This window comes from Triticum aestivum, chromosome 6A (genome assembly GCF_018294505.1).
Source record: "Triticum aestivum cultivar Chinese Spring chromosome 6A, IWGSC CS RefSeq v2.1, whole genome shotgun sequence".
Taxonomy (NCBI): Eukaryota; Viridiplantae; Streptophyta; class Magnoliopsida; order Poales; family Poaceae; genus Triticum; species Triticum aestivum.
The window spans coordinates 458,802,945-458,811,764 of record NC_057809.1 but is presented as its reverse complement, the minus strand read 5'-3'; positions in this window follow the sequence as shown (position 1 = coordinate 458,811,764).

Here is an 8,820-nt window from a genome sequence, read left to right as displayed (position 1 = left end):
CGGATAGATGCTGGGACGACGCTTGCTGCTCGTCCCCCGCCAGGCCGGTGGCGGCGTTAACGGAAGGTGACGGGGAACAGCGAGGACGCCCACCGACAGGGGCCATCTGGGCGACGCGGGAAGCGGGCGCGGCCCGGCGCTCCGCGCAGGCCCGACGAGCGTCAGACATGGGCGTGATGGTCGGAGGAGAACGGGGTGGTGGTAGACGAATTCCGGTGCACCCCTACCTGGCGCGCCAAATGTCAGATTTCGGGTTCCAGCAGACCCTTGAGGTTCGAACACTGGGGTGCGCACGGAGATTTCGCCTCCTACCTACCTGCACCCCTCCGCCATGCTAGGATCTAAAACTAAGGAAAGAACAACACAAGAGACACAGGGTTTATACTGGTTCGGGCCACCGTTGTGGTGTAATCCCCTACTCCAGTGTGTGGTATGGTGGATTGCCTCTTGGGCTGATGATGATGAACAATACAAGGAAGAACAGCCTCGCGAAGGTCTATTCTTGGCTGGGGCGATAAACTGCTCAGTGGAGTTCAGTCACCTTCTCTCTCTCTCTCTCTCCATCCAACCGACCGACCCCTTGCTATGTGAGTGGCCGGTCCTATTTATAGAGGCCATGGTCCTCTCCCCAAATATCGAGCGGGAAGGGAGCCAACATTGGCGGGCTAATTTGAAGGGGGACAGCAAGTATCAGCTATCCTGACAAAAGTAGTCTTCGCCTGCGCAAAGCTCTGGGGATGACGCCGTCTTGGGCTCCACGGTGACCTCCGTCTTGTAGTCCTCCTGTTCTTGGTCTCGTTGCACCGAAATGGCAACCTTTGCTTGATGCCTCGGTACTCCGCGGCTGCGCTTGCCCCCTTTGCACCAAAGAGGAAAGGAGGACGTTGCGCGGGCTGGCACCCGCCTGGCGCCCTGAGTCGTCATGGCTTGTGTCACGGGCACCTCGTGAGGTACCCCACCTTGATCTCTCCGCCTCCTCGTGAGCCAGCCTAACGAGGCCGTGCCTGAGGAAGCTCCGCGTCGTCCGCCCCGCGAGGCTTGGCCCCTCACGAGAGTCTTGGGTTTGTGTTGGTGAAGATGGGCCGTGCTGGGCCCCCCTTTGAGCCACGCCGCGGGCCGCAGGTAGGCAAGTCTGGGGACCCCCATTCCTAGAACGCCGACAATTTGCATCGGTGTCAATGATGAAGTCATTGTCTTCAGTGTTGAAGATGGACTTGGCAACGTATGCTGTAGCCAGACTTGCAATGCTAGAATCGGACTCCTCCTCAGACTCCACATCTGCCTCCTCAGAAGCGGACTCCTCCTCTGAATCCATTTCCTTGCCAACAAACGCACGAGCCTTGTCAGATGAGCTCTTCTTGTGTGATGAAGACTTTGAGGAAGACTTGGAAGAAGACTTTGAGTATTTCTTCTTATTCTTGTTGTCAGAATCATACTCCTTGCTCTTCTTCTTCTTCTTCTTCTTCTTCTTCTTCTTCTTCTTCTTCTTCTTCTTCTTCTTCTTCTTCTTCTTCTTCTTCTTCTTCTTCTTCTTATTCTTCTTCTTCTCATTGTCCCATTGCGGACACTCAGAGATGTAGTGGCCATATTTCTTGCACTTGTGGCATGTTCTCTTCTTGTAGTCATGAGCAGAAGCTTCATCATTCCTTGAGCTTGATCGTGAAGACTTTCTGAAGCCTTTCTTCTTGGTGAATTTTTGGAACTTCTTCACAAGCATAGCAAGCTCCTTTCTAATGTCTTCAAGATCATCAGAACTGCTGTCAGATTCTTCTTCAGATGAGGAGACAACTTTTGCCTTCAAGGCACGAGTTCGCCCATAGTTGGGACCGTAGATGTCTCTTTTCTTAGAAAGCTGAAACTCATGTGTGTTGAGCCTCTCAAGTATGTCAGACGGATCGAGTGTCTTGAAGTCAGGACGTTCTTGAATCATCAGGGCTAGGGTGTAAAAAGAGCTATCAAGTGATCTCACGAGTGTCTTGACGACTTCATGCTTGGTGATCTCAGTAGCGCCGAGGGTTGAAGCTCATTTGTGATGTCAGTGAGTCGATCAAACGTGATCTGGACATTCTCATTGTCATTTATTTAGAAGCGGTTGAAGAGGTTGCGAAGGACACTGATTCTCTGATCTCTCTGGGTTGAGACGCCTTCGTTGACCTTGGAGAGCCAGTCCAAGACTAGCTTAGATATTTCCAAAGCACTCACACAGCCATACTGTCCTTTGGTCAGATGACCACAGATGATGTTCTTGGCAGTGGAGTGCAGTTGAATGAACTTCTTGACATCATCAGCGGTGACACCTTCACCAGCCTTGGGAACGCCATTCTTGATGACATACCATAGGTCGACATCAATGGCTTTAAGATGCATGCGCATCTGATTCTTCTAGTAGGGATATTCAGTTCCATCGAAGACTGGGCACGCAGCGGAGACTTTGATTATCCCTGCAGTCGACATAGCTAAAACTCCAGGTGGTTAAACCGAATCACACAGAACAAGGGAGTACCTTGCTCTGATACCAATTGAAAGTGCTAGTGATCGACTAGAGGGGGGGTGAATAGGCGATTTTTATGGAAGTCTTCAAAACATGGAAGTTTTGAAGACAAACGATAGAAATAAACCTATTACCATGCAGCGGAAGGTAGACTACACTAAGCAAGCCATATACAAGTATTCAATGAAGTGAAAGCACAATGACTAATAGCAGCTAGGCAGTATAGATCAAGTAGGAAGATAGTGTGAAGCCAATCAGAACAAGCAGTCACTCAGTGAAGACAAAAGATAATGCAATCATATAATGACTTCACAGGACCAACAGTAAGTAAAGGGATGGGAACGATAAAACCATTGAGTTGTTGAAGACAATGATTTTTTGGACCAGTTCCAGTTGCTGTGACAACTGTATGTCTGGTTAGGGAGGCTGAGATTCAACTCAGAAGACCACGTCTTCACCTTATTCCCCTTGAGCTAAGGACACCCAGTCCTCGCCCAATCACTCTGGTAAGTCTTCAAGGTAGACTTCCAAACCTTCACAGACTTCGTTCACCAGCGATCCACAATGACTCTTGGATGCTCAGAACGCGACGCCTAACTGGCTGGAGGATTCACAGTCCTCAAGTGTAATAAGTCTTCAGATCACACAGACAGGAAGACTTAAGTGATGCCTAACACTCTTTGGCTCCGGGTGTTTAGGGCTTTATCCTCGCAAGGAATTCTCTCTTAACGGCTTCGAGGTGGGTTGCTCTCAAACGACAAAAGCCATGCACTAACTCTGAGCAGCCAACCGTTTATAGTTGTAGGGGGTGGGCTATTTATAGCCACTAGGCAACCCGACCTGATTTGTCCGAAATGACCCTGGGTCACTACGGAACTAACACGTGTTCCAAGGGTCAGATTTCAAACACACACGACAACTTTACTTGGGCTACAAGCAAAGCTGACTTATCCAACTCTGAATAAGACTTGCTCTCATAGTATTCACTCGAAGACATAGGATTTTGGTTAAGTATCACTTCAGTCATTCTGACTGGTTCTCTTGGACCCCACTTAACAGTACAGTGGTTCCTATGACTCAACAAAGAAGAAAAAGAACGACGAAACTGCTAAGTCTTCGCGCTCCATAGTCTTCACGCGATGTCTTCTCTTGTCATAGTCTTCAATGTGAATGTCTTCACATACCACCTTTGACTTCAATGTCTTCATACATTTTTAGGGGTCATCTCTGGTAGGAAAACCGAATCAATGAGGGACTTCTACCTGTGTTCCTGCAATTTTCACAAACACATTAGTCCCTCAACCAGGTTTGTCGTCAATACTCCAAAACCAACTAGGGGTGGCACTAGATGCACTTACAGCCTCGGCGGAGCCGTCGGTGTCCTCTGCCTCGTTGTTGGCACCGTGGGGCCTCGGCGTAGCAGGGCCTCGTCGACGCCAGCGGAGCAGGGACTCGTCGGAGCCGGCATTGTCCTCTGCCTCGTCCTCGCTCTCGCCAAACAGTGCCTCGCCCGCTTCATCGCCCTCTTTGCTAGCCTCTTTGTAGGCGGTCGCAGCCTCCGCCACCCGCATGCGCTCCTACCAGTGCTCGAGGCGGCCCTTGTGAGCGGAGCGGTACAAGTTGAGCAGCGCCTCCTGCTCCGCCCGCTCCGCGGCGATCTGCTCCTCCGCCTGCAGATGCTCCTGGAGGAGATGGTGGTTGTAGGCGGCGTCGGCCTGTGCCTCCCGGAACTGCTCCTGACGCATCTGCCTCACACTGTCCATATATTGGGCTCGGGCCTTGCCAATGGTCATGGTGCAATGCACCAGCGAGGATGGCACGGAGGAGGGGGTTGGCGCCAGATCGTCAACTACCATGTTCTCAATTGGGACGTCGTCGTCCTTCGGCTGCCTGCCGGCCAGCCGGTCGGCAGTAATGGCTGCCATCTCCTTGTGGTCCATCGTCCGCCCGTCCAGAAGAGTGCTGGAGCACGAGGAAGCCATGGTGGTCAGTAGTGGTGTGGACGGGAGAAAGGGAACGGATGCTGATGACTGCAGCTATGGCCGGCGCAATAGTTTATATAACAATATTGGGCGGGCGGAGGGACGGACGTGTAGCACCGGAGTAGCCGCCTCGGCAACCGCGTATCATTAATGTGGGCGGCAGATGGACGGACGGACGACACTTGTGTCATTTGAAGGCGGAGCAATCGCCTGCACCGGGAAGCGGGGCGGGCGGCGCTGACTGTTTCGGGCGGAAAGCGTGCGCGTGCAAGGAGATGACTTTACTTGGAGAGGATGACAATGGGGACCCACCAGGACCATAGCCTCACGTACGCAAGTGCCTCCTTATTATATATATATATATATATATATATATATATATATATGTATGTATGTATGTATAAAACTATACTCCCTCCGTCTAGGTGAATAAGTCGTATTAGAAGGTGCATCACGACCTAGGTGCAAGCAGATTGGTGGAAAAGAAGAATATTTCTCTCTTCTAAACACAACATTTAATCACAACAGTTAAGAGGATGCCTTATTAGCTACCCATGTTGTCGGATTTCGGGTTCCGGCAGACCCTTAAGGTTCGAACTCTAGGGTGCGCGCGGAGATTTCGCCTCCTACCTACCTGCACCCCTCCGCCATGCTAGGATCTAAACTAGTGAAAGAACAACACAAGAGACACAGGGTTTATACTAGTTCGGGCCACCGTTGTGGTGTAATACTGTACTCCAGTGTGTGGTGTGTGGATTGCCTCTTGGGTTGATGATGATGAACAATACAAGGAAGAACAGCCTCGCGAGGGTCTGTTCTTGGCTGGGGCGATGAACTGCTCGGTGGAGTTCAGTCACCTTCTCTCTCTCTGCCTCCAGCCGACCGACCCCTTGCTATGTGGGTGGCCGGTCCTATTTATAGAGGCCCTGGTCCTCTTCCCAAATATCGAGCGGGAAGGGAGCCAACATTGGCGGGCTAATTTGAAGGGGGGCAGCTAGTATCAGCTATCCTGACAAAAGTAGTCTTCGCCTGCGCAAAGCTCTGGTGATGACGCCGTCTTGGGCTCCACGGTGACCTCCGTCTCGTAGTCCTCCTGGTCTTGGTCTCGTTGCACCGAAATGGCAACCTTTGCCTGATGCCTCGGTACTCTGCGGTTGCGCTTGCCCCCTTTGCACCAAAGAGGAAAGGAGGACGCTGCGCGGGCTGGCACCCGCCTGGCGCCCCCGGTCGTCATGGCTTGCATCACGGGCACCTCGTGAGGTACCCCGCCTTGATCTCTTTGCCTCCTCGTGAGCCAGCCTGACGAGGCCGTGCCTGAGGAAGCTCTGCGTCGTCCGCCCCGCGAGGCTTGGCCCCTCGCGAGGGTCTTGGGTTTGTGTTGGTGAAGATGGGCCGTGCTGGGCCCCCCTTTGAGTCACGCCGCAGGCCGCAGGTAGGCAAGTCTGGGGACCCCCGTTCCCAGAATGCCGACAGTAGCCCCCGGTCCCAAGGCGCGCCCGGACTTGGCCGTGCAGGGGGGGGGGGCGGAAGGGCAAGAGCGAAGCGCCGCGGGCCCTAACAGCCTGCAGCCTTGGGCGCCGCGTGGTGGTTGACTGGACGTGGGCGCCTTAGCAACCGCGCGAGTTGATAAAGGAGAGGCATCCGCCTAGGCCCTGCTTCTTTCTTTCCCCGGTTGCTGCTCAGATCCCCTTTCTTGCGCCTCTCCTTCCTTCCTCCGAAATTTCCAGATCTGCTCTGACCGTGCGACCTAGGGAGCCATGGTGCCTCGTCAGCCCCCGGCCGCAGCTTGGTACTCGTCTGCCCTGGACTCGCCGAACGTGTCAGAGGAGAGCCTTGCCCGGTTGCGCCGGATGGCGACGGCGTGGGGCATCGACGGGGCGAAGGTGTTCAAGACCGGCTCCGCCACCCCTGAGGGTCAAAGGAGCACCTTCTATCCGCTCTTCGTAAGTGCCATTGTTGCTGGCCTGGTGCCTCCCTTCTCCGAGTTCTTCTTCTCCATCCTCCGCCATTACAAGCTACAGGCTCTGCATCTCCATCCCAACTCCGTCCTTCTCCTGGCAATCTTTGCTTATTATTGCGAGGCTCACGTTGGGGTGCAGCCCTCAGTGGCCTTACTGCGCCACTACTTCTACCTCCGGACCTCTCGTGGGACCGCTTCTGCGTGCGCGAGCTTCATCGCATACGGTGGCGCCATTGCCATCTCGAATCCTGGGAAAAGGATTGAGGGCTCTAGGAGCAAGTGGATCTTGGTGGATGCTGGGCGCATCCACCCTCGGCTGATCTTGCCCACGGAGCAACCCACGAGCTCCAGCGACTGGGGTCGAGCGGAGCTCGCGGATCCCCGCGCGAAGATGGTGTTGGAGAAGATGGACGCGGATCTGAGGCCGACCGACATGGCGGCGGCGAAGCTGACCGGCGCGTCGCTACTGAGGGAGTTCCTGGAGCACCAGCTGGCTCCGCTTCGGCAGTACTCACTTCCAATGTGGAGGCCCCGCCCGAGCCCCGCGGCCTTGGCCGACGGAGACATGGCTGCGGTTCTCCAATCTCTGGTCGGGGGCAATGTGGCGAGGTTGGAGGGCGCTCCTACGCCCTTGTTCCTCCGCGACGACTGGGAGCGGGTGGTGAAGTCCATGCCCGTCTTCAACTGGGAGGGGCCCGTGCCCCTGGAAGCTCCCGAGGGACCGGTGGACGTGCCCTCCGGCGACTCCAGTGAGGAGGAGGAAGGAGGGGAGCGGGGAAAAGGGCCTGACTTCGAGGCAACTGACGGAGAGTCGAGGGCTCCCCTCCCCCGGCGCAGGTCCCGCGTTCTCCGCCTCTCTCCGAGCGATGACGATGAGGATGACGATGAAGACGACGACAAGGACAACGACGAGCAGGATGGCGGGTGCTCGCCCCCGATCCCGAAGAAGGACAAGACCAGGCTGATCTCCCGCGGGTCTCCCCCGGCCCCGGGGCGAACCGCAGACGCACCTTCCGCCTCCAAGCTTCCCGAGGTTGACCCTTCCAGCTGGCTTTCAGGCTTCAAATTTGGCCGGAGGCCACTTGAGCTCACTGGCGACAACCCATAAGCATTCGATTCTTGTCTTTATCTCTTGCTCTGCTTCTGAGGCTTGACGTCCGCATCTTCTGGATAGGCTGGCGCCCGCAGCAAAGAATCCGAAGGGGGCTCTCGAGGTTCCATCTGTGGCGGCGCTTCTACCCGCGAAGGAGGGTGACCGCGACGCACAGGCTTCTCCTGCCCGATCGTCCTCGCGAGGCCTGGCTGAGCCGGCTGGGGCGAGCTCAGCCCCCACGGCCCAAGTGGCTCCCGAGGTGCTCTTGCCTGCCGCCACCACTACAGCTGTCGGGGCACGGCAAACTCCGCCTCAGGATACCGCGGCTGTGCTACCGCCTTCTCCTCCTACTCCAGCGGCTGCTGTCTCTCCGACTCCTTCTGCCGTTCTGGATCATGCGGTTGCTGAGCTGGACCGACTGCATCAGGATCTTCTTGGCGCCGACCCCCGCTTGGTGGCCGGGCGCTTGGAGCTGGCTTCAGGATGGGTTCGCTCCGATGCCTTGATTCGGGCGGCGCTGGTCCAGGCCTTGACGGCATGCGACAAGGAGAAGCAGGCCGTCCTGGAGGCGAAGGCTGCTCGTGATGCAGCCCTGGGGGAGGTGGTCGACGTCCGTGGTCGCTGCAAGGCGCTGGAGGACGAGCTGCAAGGCCTGCGGGATCAGCTCGCGAAAGAGGTCCGCCTTCGCCAAGAGCAGGAAGAAGGCGTGAAGGCTCGTGAGGCGGCCGTCGAGGACCGGGAGGCCAAGCTCAGGAAGCGCCGCGACCGCCTAGGCGCGCTGGAGCAGGAGTTGGGGGCGAGGAAGGCCAAGCTGGACGACGAGGCCCTGGTTCTTGCCGAGGACCGCGTGGCCTTCACGGAGATGGAGGCGAGGGCTCGCTCCTCACTGAGGACGCTTTACGACAGCGGCCTGGAGAGCCTGCCGGCTGGTGCCGAGGATGGCCCCGCCAAGCTGCTTCCCTTCCTGGTTCATGCTCTTGAAGATGTCGCCCTTGGCCTTGGCCCCACGGCCGAGGCTGAGGCGCGTGTCCTGTCTTCTGCAGCACTGACACGGATCCTCACCCACATCTACCTTCGCGATCCCGATGTCGACCTCGACAGCCTGCTGGAGCCAGTGAGCAGCGAGCGTGCCGCTGCCGCTGCCGAGGCCGTGAAGGGTCGCGCAGAAGCTCTGCTGGGGAAGTTCCGGGCCTTCAGCACCAAGCCAGAGCAAGGCGCTGCCGACCTCGCTGCTCCGTGAGGGAACCCACTCCGCGCTGCTCCCCCGCCGCCAAGTGACTCCGTCGTGGCTCCT